Source organism: Amphiura filiformis, chromosome 9, assembly GCF_039555335.1.
Source record: "Amphiura filiformis chromosome 9, Afil_fr2py, whole genome shotgun sequence".
NCBI classification, from domain to species: domain Eukaryota; kingdom Metazoa; phylum Echinodermata; class Ophiuroidea; order Amphilepidida; family Amphiuridae; genus Amphiura; species Amphiura filiformis.
Genome location: NC_092636.1, coordinates 17,589,947 through 17,615,784, shown reverse-complemented (window position 1 = coordinate 17,615,784; position 25,838 = coordinate 17,589,947). Strand labels below are relative to the sequence as shown.

Below are 25,838 nucleotides of genomic sequence, written 5' to 3'. Positions count from 1 at the left end.
GTCAAGGGTAGCCTTAAAACTCACCTGTACTGATTGCTGCTGTATAATGCCTTTTTGTTTATTTGTTCATAATCCAGGTAGTATTCTGTTTTGTATATATCTTGTATTTCTGTAAAGTGCTTTGATCAAGCTTTAGAAATGCGCTATAGTAAGTGATATTTATTATTATTACATATCTTAAAAGGCAGAAGACGATTTAGAAGAAAAGTAAAAGTGTCGACTTCCAGCTAACACATCATCTTAACATCCAATCAATCAAGGTATGCGTAATGAAATCCGGAACGTGTGTAGCACATTGCAAGTTAGTCCACAAATCGAACATCTGCCACAGTTATGTCCCGGTTTTTTTATCGGTTCTTCTCGTTGTAGCCAGCTGCATATATCGACTTATATGTGCCAGAAGTGGATAAATACAATAGCTGCAATGTGTAACTGCTATATGTAGATGAGAACAATATATTGTGTATAAATTGCCAAATGTTCATAGGACAGCTATTGCACTTACATACTTCTGGTACTGAGCAGTCGATAATGTGCACTCGACAACAGCGCTTTGAGATCATTTCAATTTAAAAGTAGCACCTTGAATTATAACGTTTTTATGTTCAAAGCTCGATTAATATAGATTACAACAATAATAATAAAAAATATAAAATAAAAACTATAATAATAACAATACTAACAACAATAACAAAAATATCTTCTTTTTTTAAATTAATAAGCAATTAAATACTTTATACAAAATGGTAATATCATCTTTCATTTAACCAGTTCTTGAGGAAGATAACAAGAATATCACCGAAAACCACAATCCCTTAAAATGCCACATCCCAATTTTAAAACTTATTTATTTGTTTAATAGATTTATTATCTGATCTTGCACATTATGACACCCCGTTGAATCGAATGTGACCTCAAGAAGTAAAGTTACAAGCATTCGATGGGACGAAGGTCCCGTTTTAAAAGTAACAAACTGGCCTATTCAAATAACATCTACGAACTAGACATCTTGGTTAAATAATGCGCGCATTTAATTAAAAACATAAGGAACAAAGGAAAACTGAAACAAAAGGACTGACACATAAAATGAAAGTTATAAAAGTACATAAGAAAAAAACTGGAATAAAAAGCTTTCTGCTTTAAATAAAGCTTCATTGACGAAACTGCGATGTATCTTTGTTGCGCTTGTTAGAATCTTTAAGCCCTGTATATAAGCCAGTTATTCACTTTTAAAACTGGCCCTTAGTGTAATCAATTGCTTGTAACCTTACTTTACTTCTTGAGGTCACATTGGATTCGATGGGGTGCCATAATGTGCAGGATTAGATAGTGCACCCATTAAAAAAGAAATTTACCCAAAACCAAGTGTAAAGATACTCTTTTGGTGTAGTATACATATCAAACATTGAACCACAACAATAACAGCAGCAACAGGAATAACATTGTCAAAAGCAGCAGCAGCAGCAAAAACAGTAGTAGCAGCAACAAAAGCAACCACAACTTACATGTAAATAGTTTTAAGCAAGCTGACTATACTCTAGCGCCAACGAAAATGATTAAATTAAATTCTCAGGTTTTGGGGAAGATAAAAAGAAAAGGTATCACCAACTGATCAAATAAGCCACAACTCATAAAAACACCGCTTCTCAAATTTACAATCATGCTGCCACTTAACATTTCAAAGTCTCAAAAGCCAACTTTATCACAGTGTTATTATTACCATGAACATGGGAAACAGAACATTAAATAGCGTGCTATACATTAATGTTGCATCTGCAGGCAAATGTCAACAGGCACACGAGTGAATTCAATCTCTCCTAGTGAGATTACTTTTGGTCTCTAATGCTTTTTTCATTAATAATATAACTACCTTGGAAAGTATAGGGATAATAGAAGCGTTTGCGAAATGCAATTTACCGTTTAGAAGCTAATCTATTCAAAACCATTCTACTGTAAAACTCCCTACAGTTAATGATCAACGAAATTGATGTAAATTTGGGACGGCATTTCGCAAACTCTCCAATATGCTCCATTCGTTTAGATCGGAAGTTAAAACTACCGTAGGGCAAGGGCTTTTGAAAGATATTTGAAACTTTGCGGTACAAAGTTTTATAAAGCCATGAACACCAAAAAGAAAATGTTGGACTTTAAAAAGGTATTCATGTTCGACTTTGTTTAATAGAAGTATACCAATACCAATATGGGTTTAGCGAAATTATCCATATAAGTTGTAAGATAATTATATATTATCTGGTGTCGTGTACAGATACAACCACTTACAGATGATGTTAAAAAACTAAAGAAAAGAAATCAGCAAAGGTTGATTTAATAAACCCGGGTTACGATTGTAAATTCGGGTTACGTGATGTAAGCTATAGCGGTTATGGTTTTTTGCCCCTGGATTAAGGTTGGGAAATGATACTTGCGTATCAGAACCGTTAGAAATGGTAATGCCTTTCCATGAAAGATAGATTTGTATATCACTACTTAGATACCCGACAAAAGGAAAATGTATTGTATTTAAAATCCTGCTTGATGTATCTTTCATTAGTGGTGGTATGTATTTTAAGTTAATAACTAACGTTATACCCGTTCTGAATACTTGAGCATTCCCCTGAAGCACTTAATGCTACTGTATGATTTCTTTGTCTGTTACTAATGGTGTGACTAACCTATAAAGCATTCTATTTCTTTGTTCATAATTGCCTTCTGACCGATGTAATTCCCTCCATATATCATAGGGATTTGGTATTGAAATTACATTACATTACATTGTGTTTGAAATTACATTGCCTTTCAACCTCATGCTGATGCATTGTATATGGGTTAGCGAACATTTTGAAGATTATACGACTTCAACAAGATACCGATTCAACCGTTCTTCAATCCCACCACTCTCCCCGTATAGTAAATCTCCACTTTGAATGAGGTACATTATGATTCATATTCGACATTCAATGTGCCTCATTGATTTCAGAACCAACATTAATATCTTTCAAGATTCACATAAGTCACATATTAAAACAAAATACTGAAATATAACATATCGCTTAAACAAGAGAATCTTATAGGAGCTTGCTAAACATGAATTATCCCAATCAATCAATATATCTATAAATCAATATATAAATCAATCAATCTATAAATCAATCAATCAATCAATCAATCAATCAATCAATCAATCAATCAATCAATCAATCAATCAATCAATCAATCAATCAAGCGACCAATCAATCGATCAATCAATCAACCAATCAATCAATCAATCAATCAATCAATCAATCAATCAATCAATCAATCAATCAATCAATCAATCACTCAATCAATCAATCAATCAATGATAACTGGAGTGTACAGATTGTATAATGTTCCCGCTATTATTAGACGGGATACTAGCAAAAAGATTTGTGTTGTTGGAATAGCACCCGCTTCTGTATGTGGTTAAAGTACTTCTGTATGTGTTTACATGCTTGAATGGACATGCTCCAGGTTATTTAGCTTCTTGTTTCACACCCTACCATCAATCGCGTACTGGACTTCGCTCTGCTTCAGATACAACACGGCTTACTATACATAAGTTCAATGCCAAATCTCTTCATTCTGCCGCAAATAAAGCTTTTTCTCTGGCTGCTCCTGGACTGTGGAACAATTTACCCATCACCATTCGTACTGCAAACTCATTACCAGTCTTTAAGAAATTATTGAAATCACATCTCTTCCCAAAAAGTTGACTGTTTTTATTGCTCACTTTGTTTTGTTATATTGTATTTATGCTTTGAATTTGTTTATGCGCTGTGGTCTAGATGTAACGGCGCTTTATAAAAGAATTGTGTATGTATGTATGTATGTATGTACTTAATGGGATATGTTGCACTAAAAAAGGACCCATTAGTGCTAATGGGATAGGCCCATGTCCGGAAATTGCAATGGAATATTTGAGACATATCCCAAAACTGGCCGTTCTACATCCTCTCACATGACTCGATTAGGTAACTACATCTATGGTAAACTGCCATTTGCTAAAAGCCAAATTGCCATGCAGTCAATGGATAATTTATAGAGAAATATGTTGGGTAAACCAGCAACCTTTTTCATTATAATTTCTAAATAATACATTTGCAATTGTGGTTTGCATGGTAAGAGTTGTTTTGGTTGGTGCAGCGGCGTAACTACGGGAGGGGGTAGAGGGGCAACATGCCCCGGTGCCACCCTTAGGGGGCGCCACAATCTGCGCTCAACTCGTACCCTATGATCAGAAATATCGTGGGCAACAGACAGATGCAACAAAGTAAAGCTGGTTTCTTCACACGGTAATGCAAAAGCCAATGTAAGCTTATGAATCATATCGCTAATAACTGCAAAAACGATGCCCGGTGGTTCATTGGTCAGGCATAAGAAGCCATTGTCCTACATTAGGTATTGTGTGATATGGAATGGTATCTAGCACCTTGCCAGACACTCGCGATCCATTTTGCATGGCTGACGGGTTATTGATGGTAAGAAATCTGCACTTAAAAACAGGGTTATGCCAAAAAATAAAAATATTCCAAACTTTTGTCCATGACTGTATGCAACTCACTGCTGCAATGACATTATGATATTTTGTTACTTTTACCCGTAAGTATAATAATAAAAAAAATACAAAGTTTAGTGATAGTTCTTATAAAGCCATGAACACCAAAAAGAAAATGTTGGACTTTAAAAAGGTATTCATGTTCGACTTTGTTTAATAGAAGTATACCAATACCAATATGGGTTTAGCGAAATTATCCATATAAGTTGTAAGATATAATTATATTATCTGGTGTCGTGTACAGATACAACCACTTACAGATGAAAAAAAAAACTAAAGAAAAGAAATCAGCAAAGGTTGATTTAATAAACCCGGGTTACGATTGTAAATTCGGGTTACGTGATGTAAGCTATATCGGTTATGGTTTTTTGCCCCTGGATTAAGGTTGGGAAATGATACTTGCGTATCAGAACCGTTAGAAATGGTAATGCCTTTCCATGAAAGATAGATTTGTATATCACTACTTAGATACCCGACAAAAGGAAAATGTATTGTATTTAAAATCCTGCTTGATGTATCTTTCATTAGTGGTGGTATGTATTTGAAGTTAATAACTAACGTTATACCCGTTCTGAATACTTGAGCATTCCCCTGAAGCACTTAATGCTACTGTATGATTTCTTTGTCTGTTACTAATGGTGTGACTAACCTATAAAGCATTCTATTTCTTTGTTCATAATTGCCTTCTGACCGATGTAATTCCCTCCATATATCATAGGGATTTGGTATTGAAATTACATTACATTACATTGTGTTTGAAATTACATTGCCTTTCAACCTCATGCTGATGCATTGTACAGACTTGACATTTAATATGGAATATTTTTTCGCAAAATTCCAAGACTGGTCTGGTATGAGTCTGCATAAACCGCACGGGCTAAATACTATTTGGGGTGTGCCGGGAGATGGTGTAAAATAATTGTTCGACAGAAAATGTACTTTCCATTAGTTTACATTATGGCGCTCATTATGTAGTGAATTAGCCTAGAATGGCGGATTTAAGGAGACTGAATTTGATTTTTGAGGGGGGTAGAATTTCTGAATTTGAGCAGCATTATTCTGATATTATCAAATTTATTGAGGTTTGAAGCGATATTTACTGAACCTAAATACCAATAAGTGTTCGTCAGAACTGAAATGCACTTGTAATCTACCAGTTTTGAAAGTGGGAGGAGCTTTAAAAATATGGCTATTAAAAGTGGTACGCACTCAGGAAGTCTAATTTTATAAACGTACTGTACACAAAGAAACAGCGTGAGTTCATTGGACAACAAGGAATCAGCGCACTTGTTTTGTTCCGTAAGATTAAAACATTTGACCCCAGTGGGGCCATTCAAACTTTCTGAGTAAGTACCACTTTTAAGAGCCTTATTTTTAAGCTCCTCCCATGTTCAAAAAATTGGTACATTGCAAGTGTATTTCAGCTGTGATGAATGCCAGTTGCTGACGAAGTTTAAGAAATATCACCTTAAACCCCTATGAATTTGATATTAACTGAAAAATGTTGCATAAAGTCCGAAATTATGTCCCCCACAAAGCTCAAATTCAGCCTCCCTAAACCCGCCATTTTAGGCAATTTCACTACATTATGAGCACCATTATGTAAACTTATGGAAAGCAATTATCTATCAGACAATTATTTTACACCATCTCCCGACACACCCTAATATATATTTGGCCTTGGCATTTTGTGAAAAAATATTCCATATTAAATGTCAAGTCTGTATATGGGTTAGCGAACATTTTGAAGATTATACGACTTCAACAAGATACCGATTCAACCGTTCTTCAATCCCACCACTCTCCCCGTATAGTAAATCTCCACTTTGAATGAGGTACATTATGATTCATATTCGACATTCAATGTGCCTCATTGATTTCAGAACCAACATTAAGATCTTTCAAGATTCACATAAGTCACATATTAAAACAAAATACTGAAATATAACATATCGCTTAAACAAGAGAATCTTATAGGAGCTTGCTAAACATGAATTATCCCAATCAATCAATATATCAATCAATCAATCAATCAATCAATCAATCAATCAATCAATCAATCAATCAATCAATCAATCAATCAAACAATCAATCAATCAATCAAGCGACAATCAATCAATCAATCAATCAATCAATCAACCAACCAATCAATCAATCAATCAATCAATCAATCAATCAATCAATCAATCAATCAATGATAACTGGAGTGTACAGATTGTATAATGTTCCCGCTATTATTAGACGGGATACTAGCAAAAAGATTTGTGTTGTTGGAATAGCACCCGCTTGCGGGTACTTAATGGGATATGTTGCACTAAAAAAGGACCCATTAGTGCTAATGGGATAGGCCCATGTCCGGAAATTGCAATGGAATATTTGAGACATATCCCAAAACTGGCCGTTCTACATCCTCTCACATGACTCGATTAGGTAACTACATCTATGGTAAACTGCCATTTGCTAAAAGCCAAATTGCCATGCAGTCAATGGATAATTTATAGAGAAATATGTTGGGTAAACCAGCAACCTTTTTCATTATAATTTCTAAATAATACATTTGCAATTGTGGTTTGCATGGTAAGAGTTGTTTTGGTTGGTGCAGGGGCGTAACTACGGGAGGGGGGTAGAGGGGGCAACATGCCCCGGGTGCCACCCTTAGGGGGGCGCCACAATCTGCGCTCAACTCGTACCCTATGATCAGAAATATCGTGGGCAACAGACAGATGCAACAAAGTAAAGCTGGTTTCTTCACACGGTAATGCAAAAGCCAATGTAAGCTTATGAATCATATCGCTAATAACTGCAAAAACGATGCCCGGTGGTTCATTGGTCAGGCATAAGAAGCCATTGTCCTACATTAGGTATTGTGTGATATGGAATGGTACCTAGCACCTTGCCAGACACTCGCGATCCATTTTGCATGGCTGACGGGTTATTGATGGTAAGAAATCTGCACTTAAAAACAGGGTTATGCCAAAAAATAAAAATATTCCAAACTTTTGTCCATGACTGTATGCAACTCACTGCTGCAATGACATTATGATATTTTGTTACTTTTACCCGTAAGTATAATAATAAAAAAATAGTACTTCTGTGACACTTGATGGCACATTTATACTATTTTCTTTTTTCAAGTATATTTTACAATATTATTTTCCATATCCAAGTGCTTAAACAAACTCTTAAAGCAGTAATAAGTAATGTATAAATTAGAGCAAAATATTATTTTTTGCGATGAAAGACGCTCTTATAAGTTTATAATGCGAAATGTGTTATTTCAAAATTAAGCAGGTTAATTCTGGTAATTTAATTATACTTATTACAACAGCTCAAATGTTGTTTTGACTACGAACGTGAGATACAAGTCCAGACTAAATATCGTATTTATTTATTTGTGTTTTTTACCTGCTTATAAGCCTATTGTGGACCTATTGTTTTGTGCCGGTACTAAACATTCCATAATAAAGCAACCCATATTTTCAAACATGAAATCAACAAGAAGAGTGTGATCACATCTAAAGTCGTTTAAGGGCTGGGGTATGAACGTTTGGACAGTACTTATTTTGGGACATTAGAGCACATCAGACATATCGAATTGCATTCTAAATACGAAGAATGTCATTCTGATATCAAATAATTTTGATTTTTGAAATTCGCAATTTAATACACATTTTATGGCAAATCATTAAAAATTGATATTTTGATATTTAACAGTACTTGAAGTAAACTTTGTAAATCTGATGATTTATACTTAAAGTGTACGTAGGTGGGATGAAAAGCCGACGATCAATTGAAAATTTTGACCTTTTGTATTGAAGATATGGATTTTTTCCCAAAACACCAAAAAAAATTGGTCTTTTGGGAAAAAATCCATATCTTCAATATGAAAGGTCAAAATTTTCAATTGACGTCGGCTTTTCCTCCCTGCTTCATACTCTTTAAGACTATATCATTAGATTTATATATTTTACTTCGAGGACTGTTATATATCAAAAATTTGAAAAATATCAAATTTTTATAATTTGTCATAAAATTGGTATTATATTGTGATTTTCAAAAATGAAAATTATTTGATATCAGAAAGACATGCTTCGTATTCAGAATGCAATTCGATAGGTCTGAGGTGCTCTCATGTCCCACAAAAAATACTGTCGAAACGCAATAAACGCTCATTTTAGATCCCTTAAGCATACTGGAATTTTTCAATTGTTGCGATTTGGTCGTTCGCAGTATCCTGCAAATGACAGTGCGCTCTGGCAAAAATTGCAATAATCACTTTCAAGCGAAGCGAGCGTGACGAAGCATATAAATAACACAGATATACTTTTGTAGGTTTTGTGGTTCTTGAGTTATGATGCACCTTCGTAAAATGTACATAAATAATTAACAACAATAAATCAAGCAGGATTTCAATGTGTACGTTTTGCAGAATGACCTGCTTCATAAAAATTCCCTTTAAAAGGGAAGGCCAGCGTCAATGCAGAAGAGGTCTTGTAAATAGTTTGGGTCACCGTGAAAGGCATTTTTAGGATCACGCTTACATCCATGTTACATGACAGTTCACCAAACCATCAATGGTGAGAACATGCACACTGAAACAGCAAAACACATTAACTCCTATAACTCCTGTCAACTCTTTAATTCATTACTCCAAATTGTTCTGTATTTTTGTCTTTACTGCTTTTTACCCATGCTTATTATAAAAATCAAGAAATACACTGCAGTTGTTAGTTAATTCGCTATGTTAACTCAACTTACATGCATATTTTATTTTAAAATAATTTTATATTATTTCGCAATGTATAGTTTACTATAAAGTAGATAGTGGCAAGCACATGATAAAGGACTGATCATTCACTACAATCTTCACTTTTAAACTGTATTTTTTGAATGTGTTGATTGTTAGTCCGAAACTCCTGCAAAGCTATGGACATGACATCTTACCTACTCCATTCTGCAGTCTGCATTGTGTGTTTTCTCAGTCTTCAATCATTTTGTTGAATGTTATTTTATGAATCAAATAAAAAAGATAGAAATTGGCCTCACTTTAGTTGTGTGTCATTTTACAGTATTTATCATTTATAAAGTAAGACAATAATTTATTTATTTTCTATAAGTGCATGTCAAAATATGGGATATATTGTTCAATATTATAGCTAGCCCCTAAAAACTTTATTTTCAATCGGATTTTTCCGTTGAAAAGACAAAACTGATGTTAAAGATAGCAATAATATCATCAATAACATTTTGAGTCAATTTTATCCATAAAACGATACAGGATAGGATAGATAATTACTTTGACTTCAATGTGGTCCATATAATGAAGATTTTGATTCCACAACATTATTAGATCTGTTATCAACATATCAATTATGCACTCACAGGCAACCAAACATCATGCTATGCGAGTCAGTAGTCCACTGATATGACCTCGTGATCATCATGCCCCCGCTTTGACCATGTCATTTTTTTGATATGCTGATTGCTGAACAAGTTTATGTTTATATGTGTAGGCCTAACCTATGATAACTTTTAAGTCATAATTAATTCAAACATAACTTTGGCAATACTCAATCGTTTTCGTTCGTTGAAACGGCAAAACATACTTTCTTTTCCTTGCAAATCGAATTAGCAGACATCAAAAACATTTCCACCACGAGAAGTAAAAAAAATAATTCATACCAATAGAAGAAGGCTATAATCTTAGCTAATCTTTAGTGTACACAAACCCCATCTCAGAATTAGGTACCAGCGCCCTATGTGCTGGCGAAAACACCAAGTTGTTATTTTTCAATAATGGATTTTGACAATGAATATTGAGCTTTTATGCTGCCGCGACAAACAACACTTAGTCTACCCTTAAATGCATAAACCTATGTTTAATGTGTACCTGACATTTTACATTTGAAGTCGCAACACGTGCTTTGAGTTACGAATCAATCAAATAATTCCCAAATGTCCATACTTGATGTTATAAGGAGGTGTCTACGTATTCATGGTATTTGGACAACATACTGATAATGGATAGGATGTCCAGTTGTCCGTGATCTCCATATAAATGCCAGTGAGCTATTTCTTATGTCTTTTTTGTTTAAATCTTATGATTAACCATGACTACTTAGGTATTAAAGATGTTAACTTGTATACTCTACTATGTTGAGATGCAGTGTTTGGTTTATATCAGATCTGTTCATATTTTTGTTATTAATAGGGGCGCTGTAAACAACCGTGGGTTTTATTGATAACATGATTATATGTGGTATTTGACTATATCTTGAAACAAATAGTTATGACTTCCGACTAATTTTGCTTGATCACATCACATATGTGACCGTTCACGGCGAATGAGCCGTAAATTCCTCCCCCGGTCAATTTTGTTTTATTTCATGTTTAACAAATATACATCATAAGCTTTAAAATGGTATATCATTTGACTTCAATCGATACCCAAAAGCGGGGTTATAGTTTGTTAAACTTTGCTCCTTCAACGACATTGAATACGACATTCGTACACATTTTACGCTGTAACTCAGAATACAATTTAGGGAATTTACGGCTCATTCGTGCTGTACGGTCACATATTTGTACATTTGGCAGCTTTAAAAAATAAAAAAACTAGCTTTCTAGAATTATACTTTGGTATAAGATTGCACTAAAATATTTTCTCAGGTTTTTAGCGTAAAAACTATACTATGTTTCGTTCCACTTATTTTAACTTTGAAACGTTATATATCATTCAAATGCAGGTCGGTTCGTCAAGTGATGAAATAGTTTCAGTTCTACTATAAAAAAGTACGTTTAAGGGACCCTTGGACTATGTTTGCCGGAAGAGAGGTAGAAGGTTATATTTGAGGTGCATGTGCTTGGTTAGAATGTTAAATGAAAGTTTATACTTGGCCTAACACCTACGGACATGAGCAGACGTGTGACGATGTTAGCCTTATGCGCATGCTTCATACTAATTCGTTTATTTACACATGCCACACGAGAGGCATATTTGAAAGGCTAGCTTCGGGCGACGTCGCAGTAGATGCTGGTAGATGAATACAACATCATCCAAGTGTATAATCTCTTATAATCTTTAGGTCCGAGAAGTACTAAAGTTTGTTAATGATGTTCTATATGCGTCAGTGGAGAATTATGCTATGCCACCGCATCCGCAGTAGGCATATATGGTATAATGTCATTAAACACTCAGACAAGTATTCAGAATCAAAGGTCTTTTGACAGCAACGGTTGAGTACACATTCTCTAAACGCTGGATAAATAGACAGATTTGCACTACAGACCTTTAGTTCAGGCCACGCCAACAGAATATTTTGTTTACTCCCTAACAAACATTACAAATGCAGGCGTGTATTAAACATGTTTAACACCAATTGGAATAATTACAAAAGTACTAACCAATACTTTGCAAATCAGAATATAGTAGGCCTACATTAAATTTAACTTGTTCCCACAAAGTATTCTTCACACAATTGATATATTTCCCATGTCATAATAGTTGATATCGGAGCCTTCACCAACCATCACACAAGTATTTCGTATCTTTAAACATGGCAACAAAAATATCTGTGACATTTTTATATCCAGCTTGAAAACTATCTTTGAAAAAGAAAAGGTGGAGGGAAATCTTATTTTGTTTTAGACTATATTTTCACTAATACAAGTTATAGCCATATGATGTAAAGATATTAAAAGAAAAGAAATAGGTATAATATTAATCAGATCAAGAAGAATATCAAAGAAATCATCCTACTCGCACATTACACTTGAGGCAGGCTTGTATTATGATTATAGGCCTACGGTAAAAATACTTAAAAGATAATATGCTAGTGACGCTAAACAAGAAACTTTTTATGCTTGGCTGATCCTCACTTGATGAAGGTCATATTGATTTATCGTCTACAGAGATACCTCCTCTCCAGGCCAATGGTACGTTCAAATCGATCGGTTGGACGTCCAAAGGTCCCGTAAACGTATTATACTTTATATCAACATAGGATATAGGCCTACAGTAAATGTCTACTTTTTAATCATGGGATGCCAAACAGTGCTAAATATACAAATTGCAGTGCGGGAGCCCAAGTCTTACAAAGTCCCTCCCTAAATGGATTGAGCCCTCGGTGTGTCAGCCTGATTCAATAATGTATTGTTTTGTCTGAACATTTCAAGTCTGCTTCAAATAACCAATCAACGCAAAATCAAACAGATTACCTTCCAATTACGAAACCGACAATGCTAAGACGTTTACGTTCTCACCTCTACAGAGGGAGCTATTCATATCGCACCAATTAGAATTGTAGATCAAACCTTTGAACGTAAGGGTACTAGCGATCCTAAGGGAGCGATCGTTATTTATGGCAGGGGGGAATGGGTAAATGTAGGGGGAACACGAATTTTTTGTGGTCTTGAGGGGGAACCTGAAATTTTAGTTGAACCAGGAGGGGGATTGTTAAATTTTAAATGGAGAAAATTGGGAAAACAAGGGGAACGCGAAAATTTTGAGCGGACGCGAGGGGGGAACGCGAAATTTGTTGTCGATATTTTTGCCAAAACACCCATTCCCCCCCCTGCCGTAAATAACGATCGGTCCCTAAAGCTTAAAAAAATTCATGAATGAGATTGCAATGGGTGACATTCAAATTTTCTGAATACTTTTAAGAGCCATATTTTAAGCTCCTCTATTTAAGTGCATTTTAGCTCTGCCGAATACCAGTTTCTGACGAAGTTGAGTAAATATCACCTCAAACCTCAATAAATTTGATAATAACAGAACAATGTTGCATAAAGTCCGAAATTAATTCAACCTCCTTAAATCCGCAATTTGTAAACTCACGGAAAGCACATTTTCTATCAAACAATTATTTTACGCCATCTCACGACACACCCCAATTAATATTTAGGCCGGTTTATGCAGACCCGTGAAGAAATATTCCATATTAAATGTCAAGACTGTATTACGTCAGTCACTCATTTCACCGTGACTTCTCACTAGTCCGAAGGGTCGCTAGTCCGAAGGTTCTCTAGTCCGAAGAGTCGCAAGTCCGAAAACTAAATTAAGTTCGCTAATCCGAGGTTCTCTAGTCCGAATATAGAAAAGGGGTTAGGGTTAGGGTTAAAATTAGGGTTAGGATTAGTATTAAGGTTAGGGTTAGGGTTAGTGTTAGGTTAGAGTTAAGGTCAGTAATTAAGCCTTATAGTTAGGTGAAAAAGTTCAATTTGGTGACCACTGACGATTGATTCGACTTCTATGGACCATTTAGAAAAAAAATAGCCACCATGTCCCTCGCGAAAATCCCGGCATTTTTCGCTAGATGCCAAAATCCAAAATGGCCGCCGCCACCATTTTGAAAATTTAAGTTTTGAACCAGAACACCTATAATCATGCACAAAGACACTTTTTCGGGTATGTCGAGTACAAGGATTCCGATTCTGACATTAGTTTGACATTACGGCATCATTTTCACCCAGAAATCCAAGATGGTGGCCGGCATCATCTTGAAAAATTTAGTTTTGAACAAGAGGACCTAAAATTGGGTACAAAGACACTCTTTTGGATAAGTCGACCACAAGGATTTCAAATTTGACATTACTTTGACATTACGAACTCATATTTATCCAGAAATCCAAGATGGTGGCCGCCGGTGCCATCTTGAATAAAATAAAATAGGCAATTTCCGGACATCTTAGACTTCTAGGGCCAGTCGTAAAAAATAATGACCAGGCAAGGGCTGATTTCAACCATCATAGCTGTCGTTTAAAACTGAGTCGCTCCTGTGAAGAAAAAATGACGTTTTCTTAAGGCAAATTTAGCACATATCTCTATGGGACTCTGATTTGGTGGTGTGAGATCTAATGCTATACTTAACTGTGTAGTATAACACCGACTGCGTAGTAGGCTAGACGCGCTGTGCTGGAAAGGGGTGTGCCCGGGTGTATCGAAGTGGAAACTGTGCGTAGATGCATAAGAAAATCATTTTTGTAGCCATACCTTTTCATATGCCAGATTTGTTTTCAACGAAATGGGCTTTAATTAATATAATGTTTAAAAAAAAATATAAGCATGTAGCAAACCTTAGGATATAGCACCCAAATTACTTTTTAAGTTTCAAGTTTCAATCTATATAACTAAATTATTTCCATGTGTCACATATGTAATTCACCACGGCCAAACCAGGCAAAAGTTGACAAATCTACTTCATTTATCTTTATTTTAGATTGAGGGTGTTGTAAAAGTGCTAAAGCTATCAGGTTTATGTTGAAATATGACATGCCGGTCAAATACACTGTTTTCCTCTAAAAATATGTATACTATTTCTTGTTCGTTTTTAATTGTTTTAGGCATGTTTTATGGCCCATATTGTTTTTTTTACAAATATCCGAGCGACTTTTAACTGGTTTGGTCACTTTGGGTCACATACGTATACAGATGTTGTGCGAGTTAAAATCGATATCATAAATCAATTGCAAATTAAGTGGACATTTCCCCATTGGCTTTACTTTTCATGTAACCGTCACTGTCGTTCATATACTCCGGCCTTATAAAGGCCTACATGCCTTAGGCATGTCAGGAACAGTGTGTTAGATGTAGCGAGACGATGTTCCAATCACATCCTGTAGCCTCGCTTTTAGTGACCAATGCGCATCAAGCGTCTAATGGCGCATAACGGCCACCAATCTCCAGTTGCCTTGTCCTACTTTGCCTGTCAGCAAAATCAATAATGCAGATATCGCTCACGTCCTCCCCGTGCATGTCTGCCTTGAGATACATCACACCACCTCAATGCCTTCGGCAAAATATTTCCCTAAGTTCAGGTGTGCCATTTGCGCATGCGCGAAAGTAGTTTGATTGACAGATTTCACCTCTGACCTCGATCAGCTGTTTTTGCGACAGTCATAACACTGACAGAAGTAGTCTTGACAGAAGTATCCAGTTGCGAAAATCGAATTATTTGCCTCATTTTAGCGACGTGCTTGGACTAGTTTGCAATAGTAATATTAGTATTCAATTCACTGAATATTTAGAGAAGCAAATGACATGATGGATAAGGACAGTTTAAGGCCACGGACATCGAATATACCACGAAAACTAGCTCGTTCACGTAGCGTTTTCGTTGTCCCACTGGCCTACTAGTACACGTAGATTGCCTGGCGATCGGAGTGTTATCGTCAGAGCACCTCGGACTACACGAAAACATGACGAGATTTGTCCCATTCACCACTGCATCACACAGATCTGTTGTTCATGCACTGTCATGACTGTACATTCATGATCATTGCAATACAGTGTATGTCGTGTATGTGTATACCGTTCTCCTGGCTGAGTATGTTGGGTGTGTTGTTTGTACCTCGACTCTGCAAGGTGAGTTTCTTTTTATAACTCATTAATTTTTTTAATGCACAAGTAAAACTAAACGACACAACATTAATTTTAACTGGCAGTGAGGATTCGCTATAGTTAGACGAATCCAACGAGCCAAGTCATGGTCAGGATTTGGTCGGCCGTTAGGCCAAGTAAAATAAAAAACATGTTTCACGTCCGGGTTTTCGAAAAAAAAGGAGGAAGAGGGTCTTTTTTATTTTCTATTTTTATCACAAAATTGGTGTAAATAGCCATACTTAGAGCTCAGTGTTTTAGCGTATACAATAATGCCTGGAAAAGGAGGAGAGTTACACCCCTCAAATGATCACAAAACCTTCCTAACGTGTTTCTTGTATCTTAACAAGGCTATAGAAAGCATCCTAACTTCCTAGACATATATTTTGAAAAGTTATAACCGAATTTCAAAAAATAAAAATTTATTTGAAGAAACCTCAAAAAAGGAAGCGGGAGGGGACGTGAAACATGTTTATTTTTTTATTTGGCCTTATTAGGGTCCCTGCATGCACCAAACAGGTGTTGTGAGTGCCCAATTGGGTGGATTAAACCGCTTAAAATTTGATGTGAGATTCTTTTGTGTTGTAAACTGTCATCATTCTTTTGTCTGCGTGTAACACGGGTGGTAGAATGCAGTTTAAAATATCCTTCAAGGGCGCATCATTTCACATTTTAGGTGAGATAGTTTGGTCCCCGTCGCGGCTATGGCCGCCATTGAGGTGCAGGAATGTGTGAAATTTGATTCGTCTATAGGAAAATATGATTTTGACTTCATCTTCAGTCTCAATCCCAACCCACAGCAAGTGAGCAAACATAAAGTCTTGATTTTTGCAGAGTATGTAGGCCTACTATATGTTTACAAAGCAATCGTGTAAAAACAGAATTTTGAAAAATCATTCAGGGCTTTAATTACAATGTCATACTGTATTGTCTTTCCAGAAACTGGCACACGAAAGGTCCATTCTGCAAGGCATATCTTCCAAAAATCTGAACTATAAACACACGCTGAAGCAAAGCACCTGCAACCGAACAGCACAGCTTTCCTTATTGAGGAGGATGTAAGTAATTTCATTTACAAAGTTGTAGCCAAATGGGTGCAGCACACCACACAAAATGCCAATACCTTATTCCTATGTGTTCCTATATTTAATTCTCAGGCACGACAGGTATATATGAAATGAAAGTGCCCCTCTGACAAAAAATAAAAGAGAAAATCAGAAGGGCAAAAGAAAAGAAAAGGGACAAGGAACCCTTTTCTACCGAAATTAACCTGATCATGACCGAAAATAGTGTAAAATACGAAATTTTTGCGTGCTACGTCCCAATAAAGCCTTTTTTAGAAGCTCAAAGATAGAGATAGAGATAGATAGATAACAATCTTTATTCAGGGTATTTCATTCAGTTTACAAAAACTGGTCTCCCATGAGACCCTGATAATAATTAAATAATATAAGATTTTAACAATTTACATATCAAGAGATAAATTACATAATACAAAAGAAAAGCAAAATTGAAAAATGTGTACATATATGTACACGTAGGTAATATTACAAATCAAGATGATAAAATGCATTTTATAAGACATGAATTTTAACAAACAGGAAGTGAAATTTAATACTAACAGAGGTGAAAAGGTGTGAATTATATGCTTATCTGTGATTTTAACATATTCACATTCATTGATGTAAGATTAATTCGAACATCAGAAGACAGTTTGTTCCACACTGAGGCACCCTCTGTAAGAAAAAGTTCGTTTCCCTGAATTATTATTCCAAGATGGCAAGACAAGTGTATTACAAGATTGACTTCTGGTACATTTTGAGTGAATTGAAGAAGTAAAAATAAATTGCCATGAGAGGTAAGAAGGAGCATCACGATGAAGACATTTAAAAACAGTTACAAGGAGCTGTTTATCCCATCTTTCATTTAATCTGTCCCAGGAAAGAGTGTGCATCATATCAGAAATGGGTGTTCTAATGTCAGCAGACAAAAGAACACGAGCAAGTTGTTTTGAAGAATTTGGAGAGAATTACAATGTTCAGAAATGCAGTTTGACCAAACAGGACTGCAATAATCAAAATGTGGGAAGACCAATGCATTGGCAAGTAAATTTAATGTGGCTGGAGGAAGATAGAACTTAACTCTGCGAATGACACCAATACGTTTAGAAATAACTGAAGAAATATAATTGATATGTTCATTCCAAGTTAAGATTGGATCAAATATGACCCCCAAATACTTAAATTTATCAACCTTTTCGATAGACTCATTACCATAGATAAGTGAAATGTCATCAAAATTTTTCAAAGTATGATTTGTTCCAAAAAGCATGTACTTAGTTTTCTTAATGTTAAGAGTAAGCTTGTTGATTTCGAACCACCGAGCAATTTTTAACAAGCTATCATTCATCTGAGACTGAAGAGCATATGGGTCTGATGATTTGAAAAGCAAAGTTGTATCATCAGCATACATAACACATTTACAATCAATACATTCAGGAAGAGAATTAACATAAATTATAAACAACAGTGGACCTAAGATCGAACCCTGTGGAATGCCGATGTTTACATTCTTAAAATCAGAGAGTGTAGAGTTAACATTGACTGATTGTATTCTACCACTTAAGTATGACCTAAACCAATTTAAAGTATTACCAGTGACACCATAGCTATGAAGCTTTTGAAGAAGAATTTTGTGATTTACAGTATCAAAAGCTTTTTGAGGTCCAGGAACAATGCTCCTGTGACAACACCCTGATTCATGTTATTTAAAATGTAATCGGAAACATCAATAAGAGTAGTAGCAGTAGAGTGATTACGTCTGAAGCCAGACTGACAAGGGTTTAAAATGCTATTTTCAGTGAAGAAATTGTAAAGTTGATCGTGAATAGCTCGCTCAATAATCTTAGAAAGGACAGGAAGCACAGAAATTGGTCTATAATTATTTACATCATACTTATCACCTTCCTTATGAATAGGAGTAATTTTGGCTTGCTTCCAGTCATTTGGAAAACAAGATGTATAAAGCGAAAGATTACAAATATAAGCCAGAGATTTACAAATAACTGGAGCAGCCAATTTTAAAAGCCTTACATCGAAATTACTAATACCAGGTGATTTGCTGTTATTCATCTTACAAATTTCATCAAAGACAAATTCAGGTGTAATATAATCAAAACAAAATTGAGCATTAACACGATTACCCAGAGCACATTCTTTGTCATCATAATCATTACTGTTAAATTTAGTGGCGAGACTGTTTCCAATTGATGCAAAAAACTCATTGAATTTGTCCGCAGTTTCTTTATCATTAGCTGTGATTCCCTCATTAGATTTGACAGCATGAACGGAAGACTTATTGTCAGGAATCAACTTTTTAATAGTAGACCACAACTTTTTAGAATTATTTACATTTTCATTAATAGCATTACAGCAGTAAGTCTTTTTCAAAGACTTATTCATATTATTAACCTTATTTCTTAACACTTTAGCAGTCTTCCAATCTTCAGGATTGTTGGTTTTGTGTGCTTTCTTGAAGTGGTAATCTCTATCTTTAGTTAATTGAATGAAGTCCCTAGTAATCCATTCAGGAAGTGGTGATCCTTTCACAAGCTTTTTCTTTTATAGGTGCATGATCATCACAAACATCATTGAATAGTTCTTTCCAAACACTTAATGCATCATTAACATTATTACAATTTAAAACCTTATCCCAATTTTTACCCTTAATAGAGTTAACAAAATCATTATCATTAAATTTTTTCATTGAGCGATACTTAATTGTTTTTGAAGGAGCTTTTGGTTTTTTATTTTTCCGTACCAAGTATATTAAGGAGTGATCGCTGATACCAAAACTATGAACACCCGAGTCAGAAACTCGATTAGGATTAGAAACAAAAGCAAGATCTAATTTTGTTTTGGTTGTTTCAGTAATTCGTGTATAATCATCAATAAGTTGCTTCATGTTACAATGAGAAGCAACTTTATTTATTTACTACTGTTACATTTTTTACATAAATCCAAATTAAAATCACCAACTATTACAACATCATCATAAATAGAAGTACAGTTTTGAAAGACTAAATCTAATTTGTCTAAATAGGCAGCCTTTGAATCAGGAACTCTGTATACAGTTCCAAGGAGAATTGGCCTAGTGTGAGGAAGATTGATTTCAACCCAGAGAGCTTCAACTTCATTATCATGCAAATCAGATTTCTCTTTGAAAACAATACCATCTTTACATAACATAATAATCCACCATGCTCCATTGTTGTTCTATCAAGTCTACAAAATTTAAATCCTTCAATTGTAATATTACTATCATTATCATCATTATTCAGCCAAGTTTCTGTCAAGCACAAAATATCAATATTATTTTCATCAAGTAAAATTCTGACATGGTCCACTTTGTTTCGTAAACTTTGAATATTAAGATGAGCAATTGTAAACCCCTTAGACATTTTACAATTATAATCAATAAATGGTTCATTACAAAAAGGAAGTTCAATGAGACATGTTCTGTAAAAGCATGAGTGGCACCAGTAAGAGGCATTATCATTTTCAATAGATACACAATCAATATGGTAATTTAGAGAGCATTGAATACAAGTGGTTTCAGATTGGGATGCTCTTATTTTACAATTACAAGTTCCACAAATAGAATTCTCAGAATGACTAGCAAAAGAAGATGATATACCTTTGGCAGCACATTTTTTTAAATTATTATTTGAAGTTATACTGTCAATCACATTTGCTGTTGTATGAAAGTTCAAAGAATTAACATCACAAACATCCTTATTCTTATCAATTGAGATCAAGTCTCTATTGTCATCAACATTTGTTGGAACATAATTACATTTAATATCACATTTACTTTGCATATATAATGTACAATCAGGATTCAGTTCATGTATTTGAAGCTCTTTAGATTTTTTAGAGTTCATAGTGAATTCTGTAGTCTTGTTTATTTTACAGTTTGGTTGTTCTTCAGTTGAAAATTTTCAGGAGCAGAATAGCGTAGATCCTGGATTATAGAAATATAGTTTTTTGCAAGTATGGTGGTACCAGTTTGTTTCAAATGAAGACCATCATCACCAAGATGAAATGAAAGTATGTTGTCATTTTTAATGAAGTGCCAACCAAGTTCATGGCAAAGTTCACTCATTCTTGTATTAAAATCCCTAATCCACACTCGGCGACCATGATGCCTTTGTATGGTGATTCCAGAAATGACAATATCCATAGGTTTCGTACTCAAACAAAGTAAGGTTTTAGCAAGTTGGTGAATACGATTGGCACATTCAGCTGGGGAGTTGAAATCAATGTCATTAGTACCAAGATGCATTATAACTACATCAGGAGTATCAAGTTCAATATATGCAGGTCCGAGTTTGTTCCAATAATCCAGATTGGAACCAGGCATGCACCGATTTAAGACGCGTTGAGTTCGTGACATGCGTCTTCCCTGAAGATGCTTGGGAATCGAGTCTCCGATTAATAGTACAGTTCGTTTGCGCGGTGTAAATCCTCTTGATACATTGTTGCGTTTGGGTGATGGTGAAGATCTAGAGTTGATAGCAGCAGGGTTATTTCTTGGTTTTGGTGATGATTCAATCCATGGCAAGGGGAGAGGAGGCAGTTCCTCATCCAATGTATCCTCCACATATAACACACTAAATGAGTTGCTGGTAGGTACAGCTGGAATATAAACAGTTTCATGAGGTACATGTAGTTCATCATTTGATATGTCCTCCAGCTCTAATACATCAAATGGGTTACTGGTTATCGCAGGTGGAATTACACATGGAGGCTTGGGAACTGGCTTGTTAGCAGGCTGGATATGTGATAGATCCTTAATTGCAGGTGTAGTTTGACAAAAGTTCGATGACAAGGAAGTTTCAGTTTGCCTCGTGGCATTCACATATCTTGGAGCAGGGATAGGAGCAGTTTGAGTTGCCACACTCATGCATCTAGGAGCAGGGGTAGGGGGTGTTTGTGTTGTAGCATTAACACATCTTGGAGCAGGGGTTTGAGATTCTTGCATTTGAGTCAATGTTGCAGGTGAGAATGGCGAGATATCCATAGGCCCAGTACTTTCAGACTGGCATTTAGTTCAAAGCATGGCAAGGTTGTAGATCTTTGATGTGTAGGCGAAGGAGTAGAAGTGATTGGCTGATCACATGGTATATCTTCTGCTGCAATTTTCTCCTGAATTTGCGAAAGTACATTGTCAACCCAGAGTTGGTGAAGTTTCCCTTGTACAGAAATGTTGTAAGTGCTGGCGTAGCATGTGATTGTAACTTGTGATTGTTCACTGTTGTCATCATTTGGCTGCAGGCATCTGTAGATATGTCCATATTTACTTCTATCATCAGGATTACCATACCTTGCATAAAGTTCGTACATAAGTTGGTCATAAATATCTGGATTTATGGCTACAGTTGTTGAACATGTCCTAGGTAAAATTTCCCACATAGAGTCCAATATTGCACTATTTGTAAATCCATTGAAGGTTTCATTGACAGAGTTGATGAGGAAGTTCATTGTGTCCATTGTGATGTCCATTGTCAAAGATATTGATTAGGCACAAGATGTAACAGGAAGTGATGATGCATGGAGGACAATAGCAGCTCCTTAGCAATACACCATATATATGTCCACACAGTCAGAAAATATATCTATAAATCACCAATTTTTCCAGAAATATTGCACAAATTGAGAAAATAAGTACACCAAGATGATCCTGGTCCAAACAGCTACAATGTCATATAAATATGAAGCAATAAATCAATCTGGAAGCAGTCAAATTTTGGATCAGTTGGCAGAGCTCAAAAAGCTGTGTGCACTACATGTAGCTCGGTATGGATGATATACCAACCTCTCTATGTATAATTGTATGATGCAACTTTTTTTGCAATGCAGAGTTTTTTTGTGTACCACCTAAGTTTTATTTTGCCCTCCTTACTAAAAAAGATGGCTATGCCCATGAAACTATGCACGACTAGTAGACTTAGTAAATTACAGATTAGTGCTTTAAATCTGTCTCCGCTCTCACAGTTCATAAAAAAATTAAAATTGCAAAATGATTGCAAGTGACTACTTTTGACTTTATGACCTTTGACCTCACACCTATTGAAATAGCATATCATGACTCTGCTACAATAATTTATCATTTTGGAAGGAAAATCTAAAAATATAAAAAGATAGTACAGTAGAGGACACTCTAATCTGGAAAAATACATCTTTTTTAACCCTAACACTGACCCATGCTTTTTGGTATCGGAAGTCAGAGAAGATCCGAATTTTTCAAGAAGAAGAAGAATTTTTGACTTGGCTTTTGGTTCGAACCTTTGACCCCTCGCATGCCAAGCGAACGATCGCGGACCGGTAGCTGCTCGGGTTATTGCTGCCCGGCCAGCAATTCCGTGAGCATATCACACTTCGGGTGTTGATTGCGTCATCGCAGACCCTGGGATGCATGCATGTTATGAATTTTTCATCGTGGTATTTTGTGGTTTTTACTGGTGTTAGGGTTAAGGCTTTAAGAGAGTACTACACCCCTGGCTAATTTTGTGCTTATTTTTTGAAAAAAACAAAAAAATTATAGCACATTGGTGACAAGTAAGATATGTATAGGGGCAAGGACTCCCAACTACTGTACTGAAAATTCAGCAACTCAAAGCAAGTAGTTATTGAGTTATTGATTTTTTGATCACAACTGTTGTCTGTGCTGATATAAAATTTCCAGTGCAGTAGTTGTAGTCCTTGCCCCTATAAATGCACAAATAGGCACAAAATTGGGCAGGGGTGTAGTACCCCCTTAAGGCACACAAACAGCCTAGATACCATAATCCTGATAATAATGTGTAATAATTAATCATTGGCTATTATTTTATTTTATTCCAATTTCCAGGTGCAGCAGTACTACTGAGGATACTGGTTTCGTGAAAGACAAAGAGGATGATGGTTTGGAAGTCAACAGCTGGCATCTGTTATCTGTCGCATCACTCGCTAGCCGTACTATAGGGCTTTTTAAACACACTATATCCGAGAACTGCTAAAACCCACTAACCGCTCCACCCAAAAGGGGGAATTAGCAGTCTGGGTTTAGCAGTTCTCTGGATAAAGCCAGGTTTTACGATATAGCATGGTTTTGGACCACCACAGTCAAAAGGCCGTAGTAGGGCTATCACTCGCATGCATTGAAAACTTTCCCAACATTATGTCAACAATTAAATTTTTTGAAGAAAATCTTTTCTGGAGGGTGAACATTTGATGAGAACTTAAATACTTGCATAGTAATTTATGTGGTGCATAAACTAACTAGTAAATGTTTGCTCCAATTATTAAAATAATAAGGACCTCAACAAATGACTCTGACATCATGTGATGTAATCGTAATGCATAGTTCCTTACAGGCTGTAAAAGTTGCATGGAATTATTGGAAATGTTCTAGGCACTTTTCTTTGGTTTGCCTCAAATTCAGCAGTGACGTCAATGTCTTCTCATGGCTGCGCCACACGAACCACCCTTTTTTGCTACACAATTAACTATACGCACACGATTCAATACGGTGCCCACTAAAATATGCACCTACGTCACTACTGAACTTGAGGGGAACCAATGTATAGCCAAGTTTCCCTAGTCCAAAAATACGGATCGCTAGTCCGAAAAAATAGGAAATGGTTCACAAGTCCAAAAATAAATAAGGTTTACAAGACCTTAGCAATGGAAAATCTGCAGCCATTAGGACTAGCGACCATTTTTTCTTGGACTAGTGACATTTATGACTAGCGCACCTTAGGATTAGCGGATGCAGGATAGAGTAATTGTAGACCAAATTGTTTAGTAGCTGCTACTGGTTTACCTTCATCCCCGTAAATATGATGAGTATCCAGTCCACTAATCAAGGGTTTAGGACCAGAAGGCCTAACTGCAATAGCTGCCCCATAGACATTTTGATAATTTATCTAAAATATGACACTTGGCAGCTATTGCAGATAAGGCCTCGTTAATGTCTGTTATTTATTAAATAAATAAAAGAAGACCCTACATGTAAACCCTTAACATAAAACTAAAATAAAAGAAGGTCCTACATGTAAACCCTTGACTTATAAATGCTTTTAAAGGAGTGTAAGTGTTCATAGTTTATTATTGGCAGACACTGTTTCTTTCATGAAAGCTGTGACTGACGTGCATCAATGCATTCACACCCAAAGCCTTCAGGAAAGACTAGCCGATGTCAGTCAATGCTACAATGTAGTCTTTTGTGAAGGCACCATATTAACACACAAGCTGGACTCGAATTTCAGTCAGGGCCATTGCCTGCAGTTTTTCAGTTTTGGCCTTTGTGCCCCTGATCTTTGTTAACTTCAAGGTGTTCTTCATTCCTCTTGACAAGTGGTGCCAAATGGCCTTGACAAAGGGTCCCCCCCCCCCAAATGAAGGTCTGAACAAAAGCCTTCTCAAAAGGCTAGTGGCTGCCAATAGACTGTAAATAAGTGGTCTTTTTGCACTCATTATCTCATACTTCATTACTAAATGTATTTTTACACCTATTTCTCTGGTACATAATTATTAGAAAGACAAGAGTTCATGAAATAAACAAAAATGCATGGTGAATATGTAGCTTTGATCATTGTTTTAATTTATTTTGAGATCTGTAAGGAAGTAAAAAAAAATAAAAGCACTATTTTTTTTCATTAAAAAGTATGAAGAAGGAAGTCCAACAAACCAAAACAGTTGAACACACCTACTTAATAGATAATAAATGATGGGGATTTTTTTACTACATGTATCCTCTATTGTGTGACGGAAGATATCCAATAAAAAGTCTGCACAAAAAGTAACACAGCTGAAATATGCCTATAAGTTCAGAACTAGTAAT

The 25,838-nt window shown here is 35.7% G+C and overlaps 1 long non-coding RNA gene across 1 annotated transcript; it reads left to right on the top strand.

Annotated features, from left to right (window-relative positions):
• Positions 1–15,495: 15,495 nt before the first annotated feature.
• Positions 15,496–25,573, top strand: LOC140160699 (uncharacterized). Its single transcript, XR_011860002.1, has 3 exons — positions 15,496–15,938; positions 16,893–17,011; positions 23,865–25,573. It is a non-coding gene; the product is annotated as an uncharacterized lncRNA (long non-coding RNA).
• Positions 25,574–25,838: the final 265 nt, after the last annotated feature.